Source organism: Octopus sinensis, linkage group LG2 (assembly GCF_006345805.1).
Source record: "Octopus sinensis linkage group LG2, ASM634580v1, whole genome shotgun sequence".
Taxonomy (NCBI): domain Eukaryota; kingdom Metazoa; phylum Mollusca; class Cephalopoda; order Octopoda; family Octopodidae; genus Octopus; species Octopus sinensis.
In genome coordinates, this window is record NC_042998.1 from 139,305,541 (window position 1) to 139,325,735 (window position 20,195).

At 34.1% G+C, this 20,195-nt stretch overlaps 1 protein-coding gene across 6 annotated transcripts in view; it reads right to left on the reverse strand.

Moving 5' to 3' along the window:
- LOC115223178 (protein FAM13A) overlaps window positions 1-20,195 on the reverse strand; it is a 288,109-nt gene that overhangs the window by 154,620 nt on the left and 113,294 nt on the right. For 2 of the 6 annotated variants that reach the window (XM_029793641.2, XM_036499815.1), the window contains one exon: window positions 13,454-13,486. The exons of the other annotated variants lie outside the window; for them this stretch is intronic. The gene's annotated coding sequence lies outside the window, so the exon portion shown is untranslated. The remainder of the gene's footprint in view (window positions 1-13,453; window positions 13,487-20,195) is intronic. 6 annotated transcript variants of the gene reach the window in all.

A 20,195-nucleotide genomic window follows, 5' to 3' on the forward strand; every position in this document is an offset into this window, starting at 1 on the left:
AGCTACAAGATAATGCATGATTAGTTCAAAACAATGTGGATAAAAAAAGCATTAATTTTGGCAGAATAATGCAAACACTAAAGGGTTAAGGGTATATGTGTCTGTGGGGTGCTCAACCAGCTGCCTGTTAATTTCACAAGCAGGCTGTTCCATTGATCAGATCAACTGGAACCCTCATTGTTGTGACCAATGGAGTACCAGTTAATGTTCAAAAAGAGTGTACAGTTCATGTTCAAAAAGAATGCACGATTCATGTTCAGGATGAGTGTATGGTTCATATTTCAAAGAGTGTATAATTTGACCTTGCATGCATTTGACATTTTCTCATGGTCACATCCTAATGTTATGCTTAGAAACCAACAAAATAAGTGCCAGAGTTAATGTGATCAATCAAACCTTTGAAATTAGTTCCTCAACATAGCAACAGATGAATGACCTAATCTACAGGTGAATGCCCTTTCAAATACCAACCACTTTACAGAGTGAACGAGGTACTTTATTTCATGGCAGTTACACTAGCAAGGTTGGCACGTAACTCACAAAACTAGTGTCCTTGACTGAGTAGGAGTGTGTGTGCGTGTGTGTGTGTGTGTGTAACTTCCCATACATGCCCTATAGAAATACATTCCTATCTAGTCCCCAAGTTTTTTCTTATTCAATCATCTTTTCTCATTCTTTTATTTTTCTGATGAAGGACTTGTGTTTGAAATGTCAAAACTCTTCCTAAACTAAAACTTGTCCTTTTCATGTTGTCCTCTTTTTGAGCTCATTCCCGTTTCGTGGTTGGGCCGTCAGCAACTAAGCTGGTAACTCCACCAAGCATTCTGGGTAAGGAGGTTGACTGTTAACACCCAGCAGAGTGAAAAATAAAATCTGTCAATGGGTGAAGGAACTCTCAAGAGTCAACAGCCAACATTGCTTACAAAGGTCATTCTTGGTTGGGAAAGACTAGGTGAAGAATTGCTAAACCAAACGTTTAATTTCAGTTTGTTTTTGGAGCATTTAGCACTACAGTAGAAGGGTCTTTGCAATGCAGTGCAAGTTGCAAAAGGCTTAAATTCTGTGTGGACCTTTCTTACATCATTGTTGTCTTCATTGCTAGATCTTATTGTCCTTTCGTATGCTTTTGTAATTTTGTTCTAAATTACACATTTTTTTTCTTTTCATGTGTTTTGTCGGTGTTGTGAACAGTCATATTCAATTAACGGGTTAACAGCCAAAAGAAGAAAAAAAATTATGTACAAAGGGAACAACTTTTTTTTTTCAAATGCTATACTGAAGACAGCTGTGCACAGAGTTAAATTTTATGTTGATATTTGTTTTCCATCTTTCCAAATTAATCTTTTATTTTTAGTTTGGAACAACATTTCAAAGTCTATAAATATTCTGAGACCTTAGCCTTATGCTCAAAATGAAGTTAGGATAGTGGTGCTATTATTGTCGTGCTTATTTTATAATCGCCTTGGTTGGATTTTATCAGTTATAAAAACCATTCCCACGATTCTTTGCTGTCTACTAATTTTTTTTAAAAAAAACGAGACATTAATAGCGCTTCTATTGCCACAAGAGATCAAGAAAGTTTCGGAAAGTTAATGAATTTAGAAACATAAATGTTCCAAAATAAATATAAAAGACTAATTAGGAAATATCCAAAAAATAAAATCAATATAAAAAGATTAAACTTGAGCAAGGTTATCTCTTCGATATAATATTATGCTCATTGTTTTCTGTCGCGTGCGTGTGTGTGTGTATATAACGGGATATTCCAGATAAATTTAATCTCAATGAACTTCCATTCACAATTTACAATATATATCACAAGTTGACGTAAATATATGCCAACAATCTATTTTAACTACCATGAGATAGGTAGTTGTACACAACAGTCAACAACATAAAGAAGACAGATATATTCAAATTACATATTCCAATTACAGATAGCAGAAAGAAAAGAAAGAAAATAAGATTCGATAGATGTCTTTTGTTTTCTTTTCTTTCTTTCTTTAGTTTTTTTTGTAGAACTAACATCTATTAATAATTCAACAACAACAAAAATAATTACAAGTTGCTATATAAGAAAAAAGCAGAAAAGCGAACCCGAGAATGGGTTTATTTATTTATTTACTTTCAATACTTCGAGATTTTAACACATCAATAATTTGCTATGAAACAAGCTGACAGCTGATAACTGTTTCTGATTGGCTATTTACTGTGTCAGTAGTTTGTGACCAGTAGTGGTGAATCATAGATCCCTAGCTAGAATTTATCCACTTACGCAAGTTGGCTGATTGAATAAGCTGAAGCAAAGAAGAGAAAGAGGATTTGAAAATGGAGGGATGATTTCAGACAATGATATAAATTTCAAGAAATACATTCATCAATTTTTGTTGCTCTTCTTCTTTCTCTCTCGCTCTCCCTTTTCCTCCCACCGTCTTACAAGAGTATGCATCTCGTTAACAAGTGGAGGCATGCTACTAGCTACTATAGCACTTAGCAAAATTAATATAGAGGAAACTAGTTTTCTGACAACAAAAGCATTCTGGAGAGTTAAAAAAGGTTTTCAAGTAGCTATCTCTATTTGTATTTTCAGTTTATTTCTATCTCTCTATTCAATATAGATTCATACATACTGACATATATATATCTCGGTTTACACGTGTGTAAAATAAGGTCGAATGAAGGTTTCGTGTAGGTATCTTTTGTTTTATCTTTTACTTGCTTTTGTCATTAGACTACGGCCATGCTGGGGCACCACCTTGAAGAATTTTAATCGAACAGATCAACCCCAAGACTTTTTTTAAAGCCTATAACTTATTCTATCAGTATGTTTGCTGCACCACTAAGTCCCAGGGACGTAAACACGCATACATCTGACATGATAGGTCAATCATCATAATCATATAAACACACACACACACACACACGACGAGCTTCCTTCAGTCTCCATCTACCAAATCCACTCAAGGTTTTAATCAGCAGAGGTTATAGTAGAAGACACTTGCTCAAGGTACAACGCAGTGGGACTGAACCCGGAACCATGTGATTGCGAAGCAAAATTCTTACCACACAGCCACTTGCAAAAAACAAAATGTTGATTGAAATTGTTGTCTCTGACATCAGAAAAACTAAAAAGTACATTTGATATACTACGATGACAAAAAAAGAAATTAACAGATTACATAGGAATATACGCTTATAGAGGATAATGAGTAAATAAAAGATCCTCTATATTTGTTTTGGCAGCTAATTAAACACAAATTCACACCTGAATACTTTCTCCCAGCATGCCTGCATGGTTAAGAAGCTAACTTTGCAACCTCGGGGTTTTGGGTTCAGTGCCACCACACAGCACTTTGGACAAGTGTCTTCTACTATAGCCCTGGGCCAACTAGTGCCTTGTGAGTGAGTTTGGTAGACAGAAACTGTGTGGAAGGTCATTATGTGTGTGAGTGTGTGAATGCATGCATGAGTGTATGAATGTATGTGCATGTTTTCTCCTGCCACTGTTTGATTACTGGTGCTGGTTTGTTTACATCTCCACAGCAGTTCAGCGAAAAAGAAATCAATAGAATAAGTAATGGACTTTTAAAAACAAAGTACTGGAGTCGACTTGTTCAACTGAACCCTTCAAGGCAGTGCCCCAGCATGGCCACAGTGCAATGACTGAAACAAGATAAACAAGTATTATATTCAGATCTCATCCATCATTCCAATAACTGTTTTTTTAATATAAACAATTAATGTTATACATGGCCATTCTTGGTTTCTCCAACTACACAAAAAGATAACATTTAACCAAGATTAAAGGATGATGTGAGACGGTTATGTCTGTAGTAAGATTTGAAACTGAATCGGCATGTGATTGGCTGAGTTATAGACCAATCTACTTGATCTCTTTACAAGGCTTATAAATAGGCATGTTTCTAGTGCCAGCTTTGCAGTGTCAAGGATGGCCAAGAGAAATGCGTCTTCATTCTTGCCAGACCATGTTGCACAGAGACCGGCCAATTCATTTTCACAAGTCTCACCTCTTGCCTCAGTTTGTGGATGATCACAGCTAAACTAACTGCACTCTTATTTTGCTGCTTTTCAACAGTTGTTCTAATGACTCCTTACTCAACCTAGTAGACAGCAGCTACAGTTTGCAGTCATGAACCCAGCCTGGTATATTTTCTTTTGTTGTGGAAGTTTATTTACAGAGCCTTCTTAATCAACTACGTACTTGTAATAGCTACACAATTGTCATTTCCAGTGTGTAAACTTTGTTGTTGCATTTTTAATACATGACCAACATAGAAAATATTTCTGCTGTGAAATAAAATTGTTAATTATCCACAAGTATTGCGCATTCATTATAGGCAAATTGAACCCAACTCAAACTATCAGCATCTTACACCCTTCATTCTATGTCTATCGTGACAACTGTTAACTGCACCTCGTGGCATGTTCAACAAGCAGACAAAATACAAATAATATTCATTGTATATCAACTTTGAAACATTAATAAGATCTGTAGAACAATACGAAAGTATTGAAAGTAAATTACAATTAAATTTATTTTGGTTCAACTATACTACTTATAAAAGTCTTTTTGAAGATACACACACACACACACACACACATATATTCTTTTGGTTTTTTACTCGTTTCAGTCACAGGATGGTGGCCATGCTGGGGTGTGAAGAGTTAAGTTGAACAAATCAACCCCAGTACTTATTTTTCAAATCTAGTACTTATTTTGTCAGTTTGTTGCTGAATTGTTAAGTTACAAGGACATAAACAAACTAACACCGATTGTCAGGTAGCAGTGGGACACGGACACACACACATAAATGTGGAGGAAACAGATGGTAGAGATGCAGAGGGGTTTGGACAATGGAGTTGGTGACAGTAGGAGTGGGGATAGAAAAAGAAACAAGGCCACACACACACAATAGGCTTCCACACAGTTGTTTCTGTCAACCAAATCCACTCACAAGGTACTGGTTGACCTGAGGCAGTTACCCAAGATGCCACACAGAGGAGCCAAACACAAAACTATGTGGCAACAAAATAGCTTCTTAACCACACAGCCATATCTGTGCATGTAAATCAAGATACTTTTATAAAAACCTAACATAAAAGCATCTCTCAAACTGGCCATTTTGGATTAGTGGCTTCTTCACTGTTGAATACATTTATGAATGTTAATAAATCTTTCCAGCTAAACTCCATAAAGTTAGCAGAAAAGAAGTTTCAAAACCCAGCTATTTCCACTACTGACTGAAGCAATCCCCTATGTATCCGCAAACATATTTTATTTCACTTGCAGACAGCATTACTGCAAGTAATATAATAATATAGCATAGCTATATTACTTTCCTCTACCTTCTTAATTTATTCCACACCACTAAGGTTTTCCTTTTAAAAAAGCTGTTGCTTATCTTCCTTCTCCATTCTCCACATCAATCTTAGTTATGATGAGACAAACCAGCAGAGATTCAAGAACAGTGCAAACTTTAGTTACGCAAGACAATAAAAAAAAAAAAAAGAAGGGAGGGGTCTAAGAATATGTACAAGCACAAGAGAAGTTACATAATCATGCAACCTACTCATTGCAACCATCAAATGCCATTTGGTTTAATTCCTGGCTATTTTTAAAACACTGGACACTTAAGCACAAAGTTTTAAATCTCAACACAGTACAACTTAAAACATGAGAGGATTATGAGTGGGGTGTCTGATTGAAAATTAAATTATAACCCTAACTGATATGATTAATGCTGAATCTGTATAAACAAAACTGTCCCCCCTGGATCCATCTGTCCCTATACCATTGTAGAATTTATTCATGCTAATAAAATACAATCATTCAGGTTTGTGGTGGTCTTCAGCACCACACAAGTTAATTTTTTTACACAAAAAACAACAAAAAAAAAACGATATAGTAATGTACTACATTTTTCATGCTTATAATGTGCAATATCATTTATATATTATTTTACTGATTTTTATCACTGGTTCATAGCCATACTGTTTTTGCTGGTGCAGGCACACATGGAATAGTGTGTGTGTGTGGGGGGGGGCAATTGTGGCTGTGTGCCTAAGAAGTTCATTTCCCATCCATGTGGCTTGGGATTCAGTCCCACTGTGTGGCATTTTGGGCAAGTGTCTTCTACTATAGCCCCAAGTCCCTTGTTAGTGGATTTGGTAGATGGAAACTGAAAGAAACCCATCACTTATCTGAATGCATGGGTGAATGTCTGTGTCTCTTCTTCTTAACATTGCACAATAGATGTAAATGAGCATCACTATCATACAAGCAAGGCCATCATTTACAATTGTTTATTAAAACAAGTCCAGCTCTGAGGAAATATTTCCTTGCTTGGAAGCAGAAGAAGGTTGGCAACAGGAAGTGCATCCATTCGGCAGTAGAAAATCTGCCTCAACAAATTCTGTCTAGCCTATCCACAGATGGAAAAGTGGATGTTAAAACGATGATGTTAGCAGGTATGACAGAATCATTAGCACATCAGACAAAATGCCTCATGGTGTTATGGTCATTTACATTTGAGTCCAAATCCTGCCAAAGTCAACTTTACCTTTCATCCTCCAGGAGTCTATAAAATATCAATCAAGCACTGGGACCAATGGGGACTACTAACCCACCCCAACACACACACACACTTCCCTCAAAACTGCTGGCTTTGTGCCTAGATTAGAAACAATATATTAGATTATGCTTGTATGTTAGCACTAGAAAACCACAGTCTAAATAAAAGACTCAATGTAGTATATGCAAAGTAAGTGATTTATTTATTTGATAAGAATGCTGACAGGTTGACTAAAATGTTTAAATCTTGAGAATTTGTTTGAGCATGCTTAGATGAGTTCCCAAGTACAAAGCAGTTTGCAACCTGTCGACATTTTTATAAATAAATAAACATATTTAAAATACAAACACTTAAACCATATTGGCATCATGTTTATCAACACATTTCCCCACCAAAGGCTTGTATTCTAAACATCTTTCTATATTAAGTTCCACATTCAATATTGTGTGTGTGTGTGTGTGTGTGTGTGTACGTGTACATATACACATGATGGCCTTCCAAACCAGCTTCAACAACAAAATTTCCACACATTATTAGACAGTTCAATACCATGTGTGAAGTTATAAAAGACAGTTGCCAAGATACCAAGTAGTGGAATCAAATCCAGAACTACATAGTGACAAAGCAAACTTTTCCAATTATAGCTATGCATACACACAACCTCTTTCTTTCTTTCTTTCTCTCTCATGTATTATATATCCCCACCTGATTTTCAAGCTAGGGGTCTCTCACTCTACACAGGTTTGGATATACAAAGCCAGCAGATGATTTGTTAATAAGAGAAACAACATAACCACTTGTAGCAAGCAAATTTGAGAGAAGCACAAATGTAAACAAATGTGTTACACACACAAATGAAAGACTTCTTCCAGTTCCTGTTCTACCAAATCCACTCACAAGGCATTGGTTGACCAGAGGCTAATAGAAAAAGACACCCTCAGTGACACATAAGGGAACTAAGACTAGAACTATATGGTTGGGAAGTAAACTTCTTAACCACACAACTATGCCTGCACACACACACACACACACAATCAACATCGCCACCACCATTATTTAGATGCCAACTTTTCTATGCTTGCATCGGTCAGATGGAATCACTGAGACAGATACTCTGTCACCAACTCAACCCTGCTTCCAACCAAGGTAATACTTCCCCATCATATGATGTGATTTCACAAAAAATTGGAAATGAAGGACACTGCTTGTATGACTATGACACTCATAACTATCATGTGATGTCAAAACAAAGAGGGACACACACACACACAGATATATATATATCAAAAGACAATCTTTAATATCCAGCTTAACAAGGATGTATTGTTAAAACATCAAATACTATAGTATTCGCCTTGAGAAGTCCTCTCATATAAACGTATGGTGCATAAAAGCACAGATATATATTGTAACAAATGAGAATTGCCTGATTGCGTAATTTCAGCATACTGTGCTTCTTCAATGGCAAATCTCACTGCCCAAAATATATAAAATAACAGTTTTTTTCGTCACCAATGTCACAAACAGCCAGCAGGCTTATTAAAAATAAATATTAGCGATGGAAAAAGTATTAATACCAAAAGGTTTAAGTTAGATGATATAAAGATTGCCTTCTGGTAATAATGCTATTTCTTTCACTTATATGTATGTGTGTGTGCATGCATATATTTGTGTGTGTGTGTGTGTGTGTGTGTGTGTATGTGTATGTGTATGTGTGCATGTGTATATAGATATATAGACTTTTCAGTTTCCCTGTACAAAACCCACTCACAAGGCTTTGATTAGCCCTGTACTATAGTAGTAGACATTTGCCCAAAGTGCTATGCAGTAGGACTGAAGGACTGAGCCTGAAACCACATGGCTGTGAAATAGCAAGTTTCTTAATGACACAACACATCTGCACCTATATATAAAGAACTTTCAGCTTTTATATACACACATGAGAAAGACACAGGTGGGTAAAACATTAGAATACTGGTCAAAAGGCTTATATAATTCTGTCAGTGTAATGTTGTGATGTGATTCTGGCAAAGGAACAAAACTTTCAATTGTAAACTCCTAACTATAAATAGGTTGAACAAAGAGGCCACACATCACCACTATAGGATAGATACAAAGGAATAAGTAATTGAAAACTATTTTTATTGCTTTGCAATGAATGACATTGGTAGCATTAATTTCCAAGGAGCTATTAATAATGAATGCAGCTCTCAGTAATATTATCCAAGACATGCCAAAAGTGACATTTTGACCAGGATTCCTGAAGCTTCAAACTACTCACCTCTCTCTCTTTCTTTCTCTCTCTCTCTCTCTCTCATACACACACAAACACAGACATGCATATATATACACACACATGCAACTTTACATTCATAACACCATTCTGCAGAACCATTTCTTTCCATCACAAACTCATACGCAAAGAGAGACACTCACATATATACTCATGCACACAAACATGTAGTGTGTGTGTGTGTGTGTGCACGCATGCACATAATAGCTTTAAATTTTGGTACAGGGCCAGCAATTTCTGAAAGGAAGGGTGAGTCAATTACATTGACCCTAGAACTTGACTGGTACTTACTTTATCGATCCTGAAAGGATGAAGGATAAAGTCAGCCTCAGCAAAATTTGAACTCAGAATAGAAAGACATGAAATGCCACTAAGCATTTTGCAGGCATGCTAACAGTTTTGCCAGATCACCACATTTTGCGTGTTTTCATGCAAGAGAGATTTCTCGTAATCATATAATCCACATTGGAATCTATCTAATTAAATGTTATTCTTAGAATAAATAAACTAAGGAACAATGTACTAAATGACATATGCAAAATTTTTCAACTTATTTCTCTTTCAGTTGGAGAAAATAAACAAAAACCTAGCAGTATTTGCTAGGAACTCAAGAGAAATGGAGGTAATTTAATTCTGCAATTTTTTTTTTATCTCTTCACAGACATGCTGTCCCCTTCCTCTATCTTTTCTATCTCTACTAAAATGGAACTTATTCCCTGAAACTGGTTGGTCTCATGCACCTACCACTTTCATTTCCACCTCTCCTCACTCTCAGTACATTCAACCCCTTTGGTTCTGTACTAACTTTTATGCCTGGTCCTTTCTCTCCAAAGCATTATTCTTCTGTAATATTTTTTTCTACAGAATTGAGTATTAACAGCATCAAACTCACCAAATTCCAAGAGCCCCAAAAAGTAACAGATAATGCCCCTTCCTACAAACTCAACAACGCACACACAAATGTACGTGAAAAGAAACTTTAAAATATATAACGACATAATTACTACTAAATATTATTCGACAGATATTAACTGTTTCAAATATACATATATAAATTAGATTGCAACAATAACCAACAGTTATAAAATCCACAAATAAACTAACCACTAATGAATTGTTATTGACTGTCAAATGAATTATTAATTGACTGTCAAAGATAAACAGTAATAAACTTATTTCCAAACTGCATCAAATCAAAAAAGCATTATCAATAACTGAAAATGTAATTGAAACTATCCAAGGTAATTATAATTTAGTTTCTTTTATTTTCTGTCTGTACGGGTGAGTATAAAGACACACACACATACATTCAGTTTTGTCAGTGTCTTTACTGTTAGCTGGATTTCAAATGCAATGTAGAATTTAAATATATTTTCAGGCAAGTAGAATAAATACACAAATGTCCTATCTTGTGAGGAAGAAGTATCTTATAGCACATTTAGATATCTTAGTGTAAGCAGACTGATGATTTTATAATGGACATCATCTTTGTCACCCAAAAGCAATTTGCTTTCTAACCACATACTTTTGGGTTCAGTCTCACCACATGGCACCTTGGACATGTGTCTTCTACTATAGCCCTGGGCCCTAAGCCTGTCTTCTTTGTATATAAGTTATAAAAATGAAGTCAAACTAAATGGTAATATTTTGAAATCACTTAATACATGCATTTCAGGTCTACATAATATATAACAAGAAATGATTTCATTGTGTAAGACCTTCCTCAGTTTATACATCATGACAATTTTTGATTGTTGTAAATAAGTGTTACCATCATGAACATGGTGCTATTCATTTCCAATTTTCCATGAAAACATGTTTAACCACAAGGAAATAATACCTTGCTTAGAAGCAGGATGGGCATCTAGCTGTTGTAAATCTGCCTTAACAAATTCCATCTTATCCACAGAAAATAGGATGAAGATAGACTTCCAAGAAAGAACCAAGATTTAAAAGATTTTTAAAAACTAAAATATGCTACACAGCTATTATTTCAGAAAGTACTTGAAAGAAATTTGAAGTGTTTTTATTTAATATATATATATATATATATATATATATATATATATTATATATATATATATATATATATTATATATTATATACACATATATATTATATATTATATACACATAGTCAAACAAAATATCCATCTCCAACTGTAACTTAACTGTTTGTTCTACTTGTCAGCCAAATACACCCACAGCAACATTGAACAATATCTCCTTCCATTCCTATTGAAATCTACATAACTATTAGCAACACCCCCTACTGCTAAGGCCAACTGCATGGTTACCAACACTGCACCCATTCCAATCTCAATATAAATATCTTTGATCCACCTTTTTGTTACTATCTCATGATCCACTAAGTTCTCCACCTAAGTTATCAAAACCTTCATTCACTTTCCTGTGCCAAATCTACAGACACCCTACAATTAAAATAACCTCTTAAACAAGTTAATTTGATCTCATTCTCTGTGGGCAACAACTTAAATCTCTAGGAGCATACATATAATAATGATGGGCTCTCCCATCAAGGATGATGTATGAGTGTTCAGCTTTTTGCCAAATGACCTGCTAATAATAATAATAATAATAATAATAATAATATAGAGTAACAAATGGATATCTTCTTACAATACACATCATCATTAAACTTCTTTTTCCATGTTGGCATGGGTTAGACATTTTGACAGGAACTGAAGAGCCAGAGGAATGTGCTGAGCTTCAATGTCTGCTTTGGCATGTTTCTTCCAATCACCAACCATTTTACAAGGAGTATGTGCTAGGTGCTTTTATTGTGGCACCAGCACTAGTGAGGTCACCAAGTACTCACAAAGAAAGACCCCTCAAGCAAAATGATTGGACATAGTTACAACATCTCTATTATTCTCACCTCCATATCTCAGATGATAACACTCATCTTTAAAATTTAACGTGTGACCTGTCCTTCCCACCTCTCTCTCTGGTTCTGAAAGATCAGTAAAAGAAAGCAAATTTTCATTTACAGTTTCATCTACATAAACTTTAGTTATATAATTCATGTTGACTGGGACATTCACTTCCCTGTGACAGCTTATTCAACCAATCTAAATTTGAATCTGCTCACATACTGAGTCCCCCTCATCAGTAAATGTTCCATTGTTATTCTTAATCTTGCTTTCAAATATGAATCTCAAATTAGCAATAAACTTAGTTATTCCCAGAAACAACAGTCTAGCATCCGTTGAGAGATATGAATTCCCTTACTGATATTTTAGCATAAATAATGATACAACTTATCAATGCCACCATCAGAAAATACATGCCTGCTGGCAAAAAGATTGATAACAGAGCACTTTACCTAATCAATTTCAGAAGTTTATTTCATGATTATAATAGTCTAGTATTATTACCTTAGCAGCTCTCACATGTAACCAACAAACAAATGATTATAAAAAAATTTTTTTTTAATTTCAAAACTACAACATTATTATTAACAGTTCTCTCATTAAGGCAGTGAGCTGGCAGAATTGTAAGCACATCAGACAAAATGCTTAGTGGCATTTCTTTTGATTCCTTACATTCTGAGTTTGAATCCTGCCAAGGTCAACTTTGCTTTACATCTTTCAAAGGTCAATGAAATATAGAACCAGTCAAGTAGTGAGGTCAATATAACTGGCTCGATCCCTTCCATTAAAATGGCTAGCCTTCTGTTCAAAATTTGAAACTATTGTTATTATTTATAGTTCTGTCATTAACATGTTAAGTTGGAAGAACTGTTAGCATATCAAACAAAATGCTTAATAGCACTTCTAGCTTTTTATGTTGAGTTCAAATCCCACTAAGGTTAACTTTTTATGCTTTTGGGTCAGGACAATAAAATACCAGTCAAGTACTGGAGTTGATATAATTGACTCATCCCTTCCTCTGAAAATTACTGGCCTTGTGCCAAAATTTGAAAGAATTACAAACATTTCTCATTCAAAAAAAAAAAAACCTGCACTCTGACTCATTCAGTCACTTCATATCCATGAATAAAATTATTATCTTTCTAACACTAATAGATGGCATAACAAATATAACAATGATACATATTAAAGCACACAAGACTTTAATGGTTATTTTTTCCTTTAAAAAGGTCCATTGCAAAAATGTTTAAGTGACATTTCTTTTATCGATCAGAAAGCTGAAGCAAAAAAAATGTTAGAAAGAAGAAAATCCTTTTGGCTTATATTAAACATATACTGTATGCTTAACAATACAGAGTAGCAGAGAGCTGATGGAAATAGGAAAAGCAAATTATATATCAATAAAGTATAAATGCACAGCCAGAAAGATTCTCAATAAAATAGTATATAAGATTGCAGCTTAAGTCAAACAGAAAATATTAGCAATGCTAAATGTTAGTAAAACTAAAAATCCATGCAGACTGGAAAATTGTGTCTAGAAAATCCATTATTGACCTTAGTAACAGCAGCATTCAACTGAAAGGTTTAAGATCACCAATAGCAAGCAAACAACAGTAGAAAGATATTCAGAAAAAAGCACACATCTCTATAGCATGGGTAACATTCCCCACTAACCTTATACGGCAGTTATGTAATACACAAGGAATCCTGTAAGAAATTAAAACAAAGTGTTAATTCTTCCACAATATTTTACACAAGAAATGACATGGTTGCAGGAATCAGTCCGTCCCAAAAGTAAATAGCATATATAATAATAACCTCAGAACTTCTTCCAGTTGTCTCAGAAGAATCAGGGAGGGCACATATATGTACCAGATATTGTCAAACAATTTAATTCCTCATTCAAATAAACAATGCATTCAAGAAATAAATTACATTTTAGAATGCAACACAATAAAATTTTGCTGAAAAGAAAGAATTTCATATATATGTATTGGATTATTTGATTGTGCATGAAAAAAATGATTGTGGTGGGGGGTAATTTTTCCAAAAGATTTTTAGAAATTGTAGTTCAATTTTTCAAAAAGAAATTAAATCAATAAATTTATATAAAATTAATTTTCTGGCTGTTAGTGTTGTAGCTTGTGATGAAGACTTGTTGATATTTTGCTAAAAAACACTTCAATTCTTTTATAAACATGTTAAAAAAAAATAATAAATAAATCTAATCATAAAAACCCACTAAAATTCTCAGGAAGTGTATATAATTAAAAATTACTATAAAAGCATTCATTTTATGACACCATGTGTGTGGGTGTGTGTATGAATACATATATTAGATATATACACATTTTTTCCTTTCAATGATAATTCAATTAAAGGTTGTAATAATTATTTTAAATGGCAGGGGAGAGTGGAATAAGTAACAGTTGCTGTACAAGCTAAGTAGCACTTCTACCTTTTGAAGCAAGCAATTAAAAAAAAATAAACGAAAAAAATCACATTTCATACTTATAGTACACACAGCTGCTTCAGGTTTCCTTGGAAGCATTAAACAAGATAGCAAACACTAAGTCCCATATGTAATAAATTAATAATAAACTTACCAACTTTTTGTCAGCCACACTAACTTCCAAAGTATTAGACCTAACCCGTTTAGCTCACAAACTAAATTACTAAAAAACAAATCTAGAAAGAAAACTATTTATTATTATTATTATAGTTGTTGTTATTATTAATACTTCCTCTATCACAGGTACAGCGCTGACAACTACCAGTAGGTGTGTCATGGACAATTTCACAACCCCAAAAACCATTTGAAATAGACGCTTAATGGTATCTGAGTAATATTTAGATAAATTTACATTAAGAGTCATCACCTTGAAACCAACCAGATATGATGTTATATTGAAGATGCCATGGAGGAAACAGTTATTTTAGTATTGTCATAATTCATATCAATTAACAGTCTAAAAATGCGAACTGCATACATTTACATAGCTTATATGTGTATAAATATAAAAAAACAATCCTTTTTATATTTTTTGTTGTCATTCCATGCTAGTTAGACAAGACTAGACCTGTTTTGTTAAGAAACTAATAAATATGGAGACAATTCCCCTGCTTAATATCTACCAAGGATTCCAATAGGTTTGAGATGGTTTGTGATGATTTACATCTATTCTTATCTACCATCACTTCTAATTTAAACTTGAACCTTTCTTATTTTGAAAGAAATTTCATTTTCTTCTAACTACAATAGAAATCATGATAATATCAGATAATCATACTATAATGAACTAATTAAGTTTGTTATTTCTCTAGCTCTTTAATATAACGATAAAAAAACTTTACCAGTTAACACTACTGCTTCAAACAGTAACTTTATGCTATTTAACGCATGTCTAGAAGTATTAAAACATGTCTAGAAGAGACAAGACAGAATGAGATTAATGTCTCTGTATGTGTGTGTAACCCATGCTAGCATGGAAAACGGATGTTAAATGATGATGATGATGATGTGATATATATATATATATATTTACAAATACCTCAGTGCTTTCTGATTTTTCAGTTTTGGCAAGGATATGATCAATATAGTCACCTTAGAAAATACTGGTCAACAAGACTTCACCTTTAACTAGGAATACGTCTACCTGATAACATATTCCAGTTGAAAAGAAAGTGACAGTAGATAAATATAATACAATGTGCTACAGGAAGATAGATTCTTAACGTCATTTTGTCCTTGAAAACAGAAATGCCAATAGGAATTTCTAAGCTTTTAAATTTAGAAGTAGTTTAGATATCTAAAAGAAAATACTTATTTGTTTACTCAGAATATATAAGTGTAAACATGGTCAGGACCAGTCTCACAGCATGGCAGCAAGAGCAAGTGTCATCTCAATTAAACCCCAAGTCAAACAGAAGTCTAGGCAGACTGAAAGAGGTCTTTCATATACACATCACTATCATCATCAATTTAATATCCACTTCTCCATGCTTGTATGGGCTGGATGAAAATTATTGAAGTAGATTTTCTATAGCTGGATGTCCTTCATGTTGCCAATCCTCACTTATTTCCAAACAAGGTAATATTTCCCTCTTGAACTGAGGTGTATGCATGCATGTTTACATTTGTGCTTCTCAGAACATCACTCAGCTTACCAGCAGTGATGTTGCAGTCATATCACCTGTCTGATGGCTTTGCACATCCAAAGACAGAGAATAAGATACCCACTTACTTGACAAAACAGGTAAGGATTAGCAACAGGAAGGGTGTTCAGTTGTAAAACAATGCCTCAACATGGAAAAACACATACAAAAATGAACCAATGCCAGATTTATTTTTCTGTTTTTAATGTAAGAAGTCAAATAAAAAAAAATCATTTTAAGATTGTATACAATAAGTGGAGCATGATATATTTACAATCAAAAGAAGATTATTCTTTTCTCTACAAAAGTTAACAGATTACAGTCTAAATCTGGAGGAGAAACAAGTCCACTTGTAGACTAATGAATTTTGGCTAAAAATATGATTGAAATAGCAATTACTTTTTATGATACATGTATATACAACAGTATTTTCTACAAATATTGACTGAACAAACAAACACGTCAATGTATTTTAATGAGAGCTGTTGAAGAATAGATCTATGGCTTCTGCATGAAGGATATATATATATATATATATATATATATAATATATATATATATATATATATATATATATATGTTTTATATTTTAAAACAATAGACATAAACAAGAAACAATCTTGCAACAACTCTAACAAAAAAACAAAAACAACTTAATCTATATTCATTCAAAGTATATAGTACCTTATTAAATATAGAATAATATGTAATAATGTAGTAGAATCATCAAGCTATTAAATATTCTGTTGTAATTATTACACATCCCATAAAATGAATGTATCAATTTTATGTACTCAGTTTTTCTCTTTCTTCCTGTCTCATGGAAAATTCTGTTAATAGATTCAGCTAGTGTAAACAGTGATTTTTCTTCCATATAAATCTCAAACATAATTGATTGAGATAACAACACCTCATTATAAATTCATTGCTACAAAAGAAAACATTCAGCAATTTATCTTTTATATCTTGTTTTAGTCATTGGACTGAGGTCATACTGGGGCACCGTCTTGAGTTTTTACTCAAACAAATCAAGTCCTGTACTTACTGTTTTTAAGTCTGGCACTAATTCAGTCAGTCTCTTTTGCTAAACTATTAAGTTACAGGAATATAAACAAACCAACACCAGTTGTCAACCAGTGGTGTTGCAGGCAAACACAAACACACAGGCACACACATACACACAAAACACACATGACAGGCTTCTTTCAGTTTTCATATACCAAATCAACTCACAAAGCTTGCCCAAGATGCCATGTAGTAGGACTGTACCTAGAACCATGTGGTTGAGAAGTAAACTTCTTACCATGCAGCCACCCCTGTGCCAATATCACAAAAAAAAAAAGAAATGAAAAATAAACATGCAAGTAACTATTTAACTATTTGATACACTTGTACCAATACTTTTCATTATAATATATATATATATGCATATGAAGTGAGTTCATGGCTCGCAGGACGGCCTGCTGTGCTAACCTTGGATCGAAGAGTGACCCAATGTTCTTGAGGAGACCTATTGAGTCAAGTACGTCAACACCAACATCAAAATAAAAATCAAATGGAAATTGTAGTTAAGATACACATACCGGTGACACATAAAAAGCACCGTCTGAACGTGGCTAATGCCAGTGCCACCTGACTGGCATCTGTGCCAGTGACATGTAAAAGCACCAACCGATCGTGGCCGTTTGCCAGCCTCCTCTGGCCTCTGTGCCAGTGGCATGTAAAAAGCACTCATTACACTCACGGAGTGGTTGGTGTTAGGAAGGGCATCCAGCTGTAGAAATACTGCCAGATCAGACTTGAGCCTGGTGCAGCCTCCTGGCTTCCCAGACCCCGGTCGAACCATCCAACCCATGCTAGCATGGAAAACAGATGTTAAATGATGATGATGATGATGATAATAATAATATATATAGTGAAATTGAATAAACAAACATTAGAAATAACAATAACAAACAAAAGGACATGCACATGGAATGTACTGGTTTGATGCTCAGTAAAAAGAGAGTTTTTGACATTTCGAGCATAGCTCTTCATTGGAAAGGAAACCAGAAAAGTCTAAAGAGGGGAGGCAGAATCACCAACAGCAATGTCAAAAACTCTCTCTTTTTACTGAGCATCAAACTAATACATTCCATGTGCACGTCTTCTTCTTGTTTGTTATTGTTATTTTTAATGTTCGTTTATTCTCTTTGACTATTTACTGCATGCTTACATGGGCCCTCTATGTACTTCTGACTGATTTAGAGTACCTGATTTATAGATTGCCTTTACTCTACCCTTGCATTACATTGCCTTTAAATTCCCTCTGAGTAAGTCATTTCTGCATCGTTGATGTTTATATATATATATATATATATATATATATATATATATATATATATATCACACATACACACATGTATAAAATGTCTGTTACTTACTCTCTGGGTCTCCTCTTGAACTGCAAGTTACAAGGATGTAAACGAACTAACACCAGTTGTCAAGCAAAGGAGCGGTGAAGGTAAAATACACACACACACACACACACACACACACAAAATCATCATCATCACTATATGATGTCTGTATCGATACTGAGAGGGGTTGGATGGTTTGACAGCAGCTGTGCTACACTCCAATGTCTGCAAGGTTTCTATAGCTGGATGCCCTTCCTTTCAGCAACCACTTTTACAGAGAGCACAGCATTATTTTATGTGGCACCAGTCCCAAAGGGGTCACCAAATAACTCACAGGGCAACACCCCTCCACTGAGGTAGGGGACTAATATTGAGGGAGGTGGCTATATGCCAGGTAAGGAGAGGTTAAGGTATGATAGAGGGACGGTTGGTAATTAGCACTTATTCCTGCATAACAATAAAGGCTAGCTTGAAGACTACGTGTGTGTGTGTGTAAGAACAAAATGTGAAAAATTCACATGTGAAAATTTATAGAAGTTACTTTTAACCATTTTTTTTTCTTTTCATTTATTTTGAAGTTGAAAAGTAGCACACAAGAGAATAGTACATATAACCAAAAGACAGCTTGAAAGGGTGGTATGCACAAAATATATATATTGTGTGTGTGTGTGTACACACTATAGATATAAATACTTAAATTTCATATTAACCCAAGTATATATATATATATATATATATAAATGCCTCTAGAGAACAGTAAAAGTATCAATTCTCAAGCACATTATTCAGGAACATCTTAGAACTGCAAGTGTTGGATTAAATTTTTAGACTAATCTAGACAGATTGCGGTTAGTAACTATAAGCTTATGTTTAGAAATTATAAGTGATTAAACTATTATTTTAATAGCAAAACAAATTGCCATAATCCAACAGAATGACTACTTCAAATGCTATGAGGAGAATATATGAGCTGGCTGTTAATAGCAAGTTTTTTAAAAAAATTACTGAACTATCTTATTTCTATCATTGGATGGCAGCCATGCTGAGGTACCACCTTGAAGGGTTTTAGTTGAACAAATCAACCCCAGAACTGAACCCAAAACCATCTAGTTGGAAAGCAAGCTGCTTAATCACACAGCCATACCTGTAATAAAATGTATAAATAAAAATCAATTTACTTTGATAGTTAGCAGATTGAAGATAATATGTAATTCTTTCCTCGACAAAATTTAGCTCATGCTATTTCAAGATATAATGCTATTTCAGGCTGAATTACAAGAATCTATAACCTTGAAACTTTGAATTTAAGATTGACAATAGACTGAACTTATTCCAAAATTGATCAACCAAACTAGATCATACTTTGCAGAAATCTGAAACAAGATTATTTTTGGATAGCTGATAGAGGAAGTTTTTTTTTCTAAAAACGAGTTGGTACTTAAGTCAATATATTACAAGAACAGCAAAGGACAACAATAGTGTTTGCCTCATCTAACTATCAATTCAGCTATTAAATGAATCTACACAATAGTATGCCTCAAACTTTTCTTATTTTACATCATCACATCCAATTATTATAACTCATCCTCTAAGTTAATATTGACTTTATTTTGTATTGTTCTCACAGCAAATTACTTCACTCAACAAGCAACATCTAGCTTTGAGAGATTTATGATATGTAAGGTGCAAACATGGCTGTGTGGTTAAGTAGCTTACTTTGCAACTATGTGGTTTCAGGTTCAGTCCCACAGAAAGTCACCTTGGGAAAGTGTCTTCTGCTGTAACCTCAGACTGATCAATGCCTTCTGAGTGAATTTGGTAGATAGACTGTGTGGCAGTCCTGTGTGTATGTGTGTGTGTGT